Raw genomic sequence first — 8,714 nt, forward strand, 5'->3', positions numbered from 1 at the left:
TATATATATAATATTTTTGCATATCACAGGGCCTTCCAAATGAAAATGCCTCTGCCGTAAAGATAGTCCTCCAGATACTGGGCCTTTGGGAGATCAGAAGGATGAAATGAGATGCCTAAGACCATGAGGTTAAAGGGAGAATCCCAGCAGGCAGGATGACTAACTCATTAGGCACAGTAAGTACAGTGCTTGGGGCCCATGATAATTTTAGGGGCCTATGCAAATTTCTTCTGTTTTTTAGATAAAAAGGACACATGCAATAAAGAATGTAGGTTGGAATATTAATCTTTATAGCAACAAGACATAGACTATAATTTTGATTGATTGATTGATTGATTGATGGAGGAAAGGGCCTATGAAAGTCAGAATGCCCTGCCCACAGGAACATTATTGATTTTCTCAGATTCCGCCAGCAAATAACAAAAATACCTCTTTTTTCTCACAGCTTTCTCAGTACCCCATTATTAGAAAATCATGGGGGTCAGAAGTTATAGCAAAAAAAATTAAGAAATTATGAAAATACTGGGAGCATTATTATGGAAATGTATAGGTCCAATTGACATTCTCATAGGCATTATGACTGCCTACTAACTAGTCTACTTTGCAGATGTAATTCACCATGAATTCTATAAGGACAAAGTGGCTATTATAACCCTGCAAATGTGATGAAAACAATTTAGCATTCCTTCTAAATGCATCTTATTTAATGGACCATTTCAAATGCCTCACATTCTTAACTGAAATCTGTAATTCTAAAACTGACCCCTGATTAAACGCAGTTTTTTTTTAAAATAACATAACTTTTTTTTTTATTTATTTGTTACAAACATTTATTTTCTCTAAATATGACAGTTTATTTTCCAAGGGGGAGGACACTTCATTCCTACCACAAAATGTTGTGTACTTTAAAACTGTTTATAAGCAAACATTTCCATGTTAAAATCCCTAAGTAATTATTACTGTAAACATATTTTTCAGGTGACATGACTACAATATGTTGTGTGAATCCTCTGAAAATCCTGAATTTGTTGTAGGATTAATTATGTTTTCAAAGAATAGTAGTAAGTAAAATCTATAATAGTACTATTATGAGTGTAAAATTCACATCGTGAGGGATAAAAATGGCAGCAGAGTAAGTGGATGCTGCATGGACATGCTCCTAGGGCCAAAATGGGAATTACAACTAAAATACAGAAAACCTTTCTGAATAATCAATGGAAGACTCACTGGAGAGAATCCTGATAACTGAGGACAGAAAGTGGAGACTGCATAAAGACTGGTAGGAAGAGCAGAGGCATAAAAGGGCTGGCTGGACTCCCACAGACAGCAGCTGAAGTTACAGAGAGATATCTCAGCTGTGGGGGGTTTCCACTGGGAACTCTGGGGTCTATCCCTAAGCTAGACCTCCAGCAGAGAGCCAGAACTAAGAAGGGTACCCACATGACATCTGGCTGTGAAAAGCAGTGGGGGTTGCTCCTGCCAAGGATAGATGGCTGCAAATACAGGCACCCTCTTAAAGGGCCAATGCACAAAATTCCCTGAGGAGCCACTCACCTTGTGCTCCAGCAGAGGGAGGGCAGAGTGGACTGGAGTTGTGTGAGCAGAAACTAGGATTGGGGGTTCAAGGGTTAGAACTCAGAAGGCAGACACTCCAGTTTTCTGTGCTGAGTCATCTCCTCATCCTGCAGAGGTCATCTTTCTCACACAGATATTTGCTATACAGGCAGCTTTGCCTGGGGGTGGGGTTGGGAAGACAACTGACCCACCCTATTGGAAAACACCTTGCCCCAGGGTGTGGAGTTTCTGAGGCCCAATAAGACACTGAGAATAACAATTAGCCTCCAGGCAGGAGCTATTACCCGACCCTGTTGAAAAAAACTCTCCCACACCTGTGAATGATTGCCTAAAAGCAATTCAAGATGGAATCCTATCAGTCTGTAGGCAGAGGCAGTCTCTGGAAGTTTTGAGTCTTTGCCAGATCTAATTAGACAGAAATAATATATGACACTGTGCTGTACTAGAGATCGAGAGGTGTAGCATATCTACCTAATACATTCTCACAAACCCAAACAGGCAACCTAAATGAGACAAAGAACCCCCAAATGAAAGAACAAGAGAATTCTCCAGAAGAAGAGGTAAATGAAATGGAGATAAGAAATTTATTTCATATAGAGTTCAAAGTAATGATGGTAAAAATGCTCAACAGCATGATAAATGATATAGTAACTATGAAAACAGAAATAAAGAATGACATAGCACAAATAAAGAACACTTGGAAGGAGTACACAGCAGATTAGGGGAAGCTGAGAATTGAATTGGTGAATTAGAAGACAAGGTTGAGAAAAATCACTCAATCAGAGAACCAAAAAGAAAAAACAATTAAAAAACAGGAGAACAGATTAAAAGATCTGTGGAACAATGTGAAACATTGCAATATTAGAATAGCAGGTGTGCCAGAAGAGGCAGAAAGGGAGAAAGGAATAGAGAACGTGTTTGAAGAAATATTGGCAGAAAACTTCTCTAACCTGATAAACAGAAAAGTCATACAAGTCCAGGAGGTACAGAGAACCCCAAGCAAGAAGCACCCAAACAGGACCACACCCAGACACATCATGATTAAGATGCCAAAAAGTAAAGACAAAGAGAGAATCTTAAAGGCAGCAAGAGAAAAGCCAACTGTTACCTACAAAGGAGCTCCCATAAGAGTGACACATGATTACTCATCAGAAACTCTACAGGCCAGAAGGAAATGGCATGAAATGGTAATGAAAAGCAAGGATCTGAAACCAGGATTAATATATCCAACAAGGATATCATTCAAAATAGGTGGTGAAATAAAGAGCTTCCCATAAAGAGTACATCACCACCAAGCCAGCATTCCTGAAGTGCTAAAGGAACTGCTATAATGAGAAGAAATAGAGAGAGAAACCTAGACATACAGAATTAAAATGCCAATAAATAAGAACCTATCAGTAATAACCTTAAATGTAAATGGATTAAATGCTCCAATCAAAAGACATAGGGTAGCTGAATGGAAACAAAAACATCACCCAACTATATGTTTTCTACAAGAGACCCACCTTAGAACAAAAGACACACACAGGATGAGAGTGGAGGGATTGAAAAAAATTTTTTTGATGCAAATGGAAAAGAAAATAAAAATACTGGAGTAGCAATACTCGTATCTGACAAAATAGATTTCAAAATGAAAGCCATCACAAGAGAAAACAAAGGTCACTACATAATACTAAAGAGATTGCTCCAACAAGAGCAAATAATGCTGGTAAATATATATGCACCCAATATAGGAGTACTTAAATATTAAAAAACAAAACAAAACAAAACAAAAAAACTTCTAGAGGACTTTAAGGGAGAAATCTACAAAAATAGAGTCATAGTAGTGGACTTTAATACCCCGCTGACTTCACTGGATAGATCTTCCAGACAACAACAACAACAACAAAACACACACACACACACACAAAAAAAAAAAAATTAAAAAAAATAAATGACATTTGTAGAACATTTCACCACAAAACTGAAGAATATACAATCTTCTCAAGTGCACATGGATCATTCACAAAGACCACATGTTAGGACACAAAACAAGTCTCTACAAGTTGCAGAAGATTGAAATAATATCAAGCACCTTCTCAGATTACAGTGAAATAAAATTAGAAATAAACTACAGTAAAAACACCCAAAAACATTAAAAAAAATGGAGGTTAAATAGCATGTTATTAAACAATGAATTGGTTACCATCAAGATCAAGAAAAAAATTTTAAAAATTTCTGGAAACAAATGAAAATGAGCACACAACACCTAAAATCTATGGGACACAGCAAAAGCAGTCCTGGGGCGGGGGGAGGGGGGGGAGTTCATTGCACTACAGGCCTACCTCAAAAACAAGAAAAATCAACAATAAACTATTTAACCCTACAACTTAAGAACTAGAAATAGAAAAACAAGAAAATCCCAGAGTAAGTAGAAGGAAGGAAATAATAAAGTTTAGAGCAGAAATAAATGATATAGAGACTGAAAAAATGATACAAAATATCAATGAAACCAAGAACTGGTTCTTTGAAAGGATAAACAAGATTGATTAACCATTAGCCAGACTCATCAAGAAACAAATAGAGAGGACCCAAATAAATAAAATCAGTAATGAAAGAGAAGAAGTAACCACCAACACCACAGAAATATAAAGAATTGTAAGAAAATGCTATAAACAACTATATGCCAACAAGCTGGACAATGTGGGGGAAATAGACAAATTACTAAAAAAATATAATCTCTCAAAACTGAATCAGGAAGAATCATTAAACCTGAATAGGCCAATAACAACTGATGAAATAGAAGCAGCAATCAAAGAACTCCCAGCAAACAAAAGCCTGGGTCCAGAAGGCTTCACAGGGGAGTTTTACCAAACATTCAAAGAAGAAGTAACTCATCAAACTACTCCAAATTATCCAAACTACTCCAAATTAAATCACATGATTGTATCAATAGATGCAGAAAAAACATTTGCAGAAAGGAACACTTCCAAACTCTTTTTATGAGGCCAGCATTACCCTATTTCCAAAAACCTGATAAAGACACTATAAAGAAAGAGAATTACAGGCCAATATCCCTGATGAACATAGATGCTAAGATCCTCAACAAAATATTAGCAAATTAGATCCGTCAATATATTAAAAAGATCATACACCAGGACCAAGTGGGATTTGTTCCAGGGAGGCAAAGCTGGTACAATATTCACAAATCAATAAACATGATACATCACATACACAAATTCAAAGACAAAAATCACATGATTGTATCAATAGATGCAGAAGAAAAAACATACAAAATCCATCACCCATTTTTGATAAAAAAAAAAAAACTCTCAGCAAAGTGGGAATAGAGGGAGCATATCTCAACATGACAAAGGTGATATATATGACAAACCTATAGTGAATATCATACTCAATGGGCAAAAACTAAAACCATTTCCCTTAAGAACAGGAACAAGACAAGTATGTCTGCTTTCACCACTCTGATTCCACATAGTACTGGAAGTCCTAGCCACAGCAATTATACAAGAAGAAATAAAAGGCATCCAAATTGGAAAGGAGGACGTAAACTCTCATTATGCTCAGATGACATGATATTGTACATAGAAAATCCTAAAGACTTCACCAAAAATCTACTATATTTAATAAATGAATTTGGCAATGTAGCATGATACAAAATCAACACCTAAATATTGATTGCTTTTTTATACACCAATAATGAATTCTCAGAAAAAGAAACTGAACAAAAAATCTCATTTACCATTGCAACAAAAAATTAAGATACTTAGGAATAATCTTAACCAAGGAGGCAAAAGATCTACACTCAGAAAACTACAGGACATTGAAAAAAGAGATAGAGGAAGATATATAGCAAGTGGAAGAATATACTGTGTTCATGGATCGGTAGAATCAACATCATTAAAATGTCCATATTATCCAAGGCAATTTACAGATTCAATGCAATCTGTATTAAAATAACAATGGCATATTTCACATATCTAGAACAAATACGTCAACAATTTATAGGAAATCAAAAAAGTCTTCAAATAGGTGCAGCAATCTTGAGAAAAAATAACAAAGTTGGAGGAATCACCACACCAGATTTTAAGTTATACTAAAAAGCCAATGTAATCAAAACAGCCTGTTACTGGCACAAGAACAGACATATAGACCAATGGAACAGAATAGAGACCCCAGAAATGGACCCAAGCCATTACACTCAATATTTGACAAAGGAGGCAAGAGCATACAATGGAGTCAATATAGTCTCTTCAATAAATGGTGTTGGGCAAACTGGACAGATACATGAAAAAAATGAAACTAGACCTCTAACATACACAAGAATAAACTCAAAATGGATAAAAGACTTAAATGTAAGTCGTGAAACCATAAAAATCTTAGAAGAAACCATAGGCAGCAAAATCTCAGACATCTCTCATAGCAATATGTTTACAGATACATCTCCTAAGGCAAAGGAAACTAAGGAGAAAATAAATGAGACTACATACAAATAAAAAGCTTCTGCACAGCAAAAGAAACCATCAACAAAATGAAAAGGGAACCCATGTATGAGAGAACATATTTGGCAATGATACATCTGATAAAGGGTTAATATCCAAAATATATAAGGACTCATACAACTTAACAAAAGGAAGACAAACAACCCAATTAAAAAATGGGCAACGGACCTAAATAGACACTTCTCCAAAGAGGACATACAGATGGCCAAGAGAAATATGAAAAAAAAAATGCTCAAAGTCGCTGATTATCAGACAGATGCAAATTAAAATGACAATGAGGTATCACCTCACACCTGTCAGAATAGCTACCATCAACAATTAACAAATCACAAGTGCTGGTGAGGATGTGGAGAAAAAGGAACCCTAGTACACTGCTGGTGGGAATGCAGACTGGTGCAATCATTATGGAAAACAGTATGGAGGTTCCTCAAAAAATTAAATATGGAACTGGCATTTGACCCAGTGATCCTACTTCTAGGAATACATCCTAAGTAACCTGAAACACCAATCAGAAAGAATGGATGCACCTTCATGTTCATCGCAGCACAATTTACAATAGCTAATATTTGGAAGCAGCCTAAGTACTCATCAGTAGATGAGTGGATAAAAAAGAAAACAAAATGGTGGTACATTTATACCATGGAATACTATGCAGCAGTAAAAAAAAAGAAGGATTTCTTACCCTTTGAGACAGCATGGAAGGATCTGGAGAGTATAATGCTAAGTGAAATAAGTCAGTCAGAGAAAGAGAAGTGTCACATGATCTCACTCATATGTGGAATCTGAGTAACAAAATAAACTGATGAACGGAGTGGATCCAGAGACATGGAAGCATAGAACAGTGTGGAATATCAGAGGGAAGTGGGGAGAGGGTGGGTGGATGGGAGGTAATCAACCAAAGACCTTGTATGCATATATGCATAACCCATGGACACAGACGATAGGGTGTTAAAGGCCTGGGGTAGGAGGCAGGGGTGGGCTGGAAGGAGTCAATGGGGGAATAAAGGGAACATATGTAATACTTTCAACAATAAAGAATTATTAAAATAGATAAATAAAATTCACATACTTATTTCTCTTTAAATTTGTAGAAACACTGTCTTTTTAGTTATCTCATTACAAAGTTAACTTTCATAATTTGCTAAAATAATATGAGGACTTATATTCATCAATAAAAAATATCAAAATGGTATTTCTAAATGCATAACACACGTCACTAATTTGGGAACTAACCCCACAACTTCCCAAATTATCAAAAAAAAAAAAAAAGAATGAGAAATTTTGAATACCTTTATCTCATGTTTGAAAAGCCTGAAAGGTTAATACCTTGTGCCTAGCCTCTATGACCACTAGATGGCGACAACCTTTTTAGTTTCATTTACTATAGGTCAGTGATTTTCATGTGTGTGCTGCAAAAGGCACACTGGCATGTCACAAGAATTTTTAAAACATGCAATACATGACTATTTAGTCAGGGGAACTAACCTCTTTTCCCTTAAATTGTCAAAAAATAAAAATTACAACAGCCAACACAGTAGCCGTCTTGTGTGAACGAATCAAAATTATACCTATTTTGTCCTGGCCGGTGTGGTTCAGTTGATTGAGCATCATCCCATGCACAGAGAGGTCACCGGTTCCATTCCCAGTCAGGGCGCATGCCTATTGCTGGCAGGATCCCCATTAGGGGGTGTGCAGGAGGCGACCTATCAATGGTTTATGGATATTTCTCTTTCTCCCTCTCCATTCTACTCTCTTAAATCAATAAAAAACATTTTAAGAAAGAAAGTATACTCTTTGTTTGTTTGTTTTGTTTTAGGACACAAAGTTTTCTTTAATTATTTTTTTGGGCCCTGACTGGTTTGGCTCAGTGGATAGAGCGTCGGCCTGCAGACTGAAGGGTCCCAGGTTCGATTCCAGTCAAGGGCATGTACATTGGTTGCAGGCACATCCCCAGTAGCAGGTGTGCAGGAGGCAGCTGATCGATGTTTCTCTCTCATCGATGTTTCTAACTCTCTATTCCTCTCCCTTTCTCTCTGTAAAAAATCAATAAAAATATATTAAAACATATTTTTGGGGGGAAGGGACTCCACACTTCTATTCAATTAAGAGAAACATTTTTATCAGCACAGAGGTTTTTGTGCTTTTTTTTTTTGTTTTTTTTTTTACTTATCATGACATGAATTCATAGGAAATGGGCTCCAGCAGCTCAGGCTCCTTTCCATGGGTTCTCACAGTGGCTTCTCTGGGTGGAGGAGGCTGACGCTTTAGTTAAACCCAGTTACCTTTCCCTTTGGCCTCCTTCTTTTTCTGATCATTTCCCTTCACACGTTTCAGGAAGCTGTCTCGGCTCTTTGAGTGCTTAATATGCTCAATATGCACATTAACTCTCTTGGCAAGAATCTTGCCCTTAACTTGCCTGTTCACAACAATGCCCACCACATGCTGGGTGACACTGTAGACTCTTCCAGTTTTGCCCTGTGACATGTGTGGGGCCTTCCCTTTTGAACAGTGCCCATTCCCTTGATGTCCACAATATCACCTTCTTGTAGATATGACTAATATCCCTTGGTATTAGTCATTTTGGTGAATTACTGGGAGATGGTGGTTCTGGCCGAAAGGAGTATACCTTTTTTTGTTAGA

Source organism: Myotis brandtii, unplaced genomic scaffold (genome assembly GCF_000412655.1).
Source record: "Myotis brandtii unplaced genomic scaffold, ASM41265v1 scaffold449, whole genome shotgun sequence".
Classification (NCBI taxonomy): Eukaryota; Metazoa; Chordata; class Mammalia; order Chiroptera; family Vespertilionidae; genus Myotis; species Myotis brandtii.